Below are 289 nucleotides of genomic sequence, written 5' to 3'. Positions count from 1 at the left end.
TACATAGACAGGCAGGCGCACATACAAAATGGGACAAAAATGATATTATGGGTGATATGAGACTGAGCGAAAGCGGAGAGGTACAGTGGTAAGGTGTGAGAAATAGATAGGCAAGAAGAAAGTAGAAGGGTAGAAAAATGGACAGACAGACATGAAGGTAGAGATAGATCGATTTGAAGGAGAGAGAGGTGAGAGACAGAGATAAAAACCAAGGATTCCTGGGTACCTGGAGTTGTCATCTCTGACTCAGAGGTTGACGTGAGAGAGAGAGAGATAGAGAGAGAGAGAG

At 43.9% G+C, this 289-nt stretch overlaps 1 protein-coding gene across 1 annotated transcript in view; it reads right to left on the bottom strand.

Moving 5' to 3' along the window:
* LOC101853079 overlaps nt 1–289 on the bottom strand; it is a 117,486-nt gene that overhangs the window by 115,693 nt on the left and 1,504 nt on the right. The gene's annotated exons all lie outside the window — the stretch shown is intronic.

Source organism: Aplysia californica, unplaced genomic scaffold (genome assembly GCF_000002075.1).
Source record: "Aplysia californica isolate F4 #8 unplaced genomic scaffold, AplCal3.0 scaffold00129, whole genome shotgun sequence".
Lineage (NCBI taxonomy): Eukaryota > Metazoa > Mollusca > Gastropoda > Aplysiida > Aplysiidae > Aplysia > Aplysia californica.
Note: the sequence above shows the minus strand (reverse complement) of the source record. Positions and strands in the feature narration are given on the sequence as shown.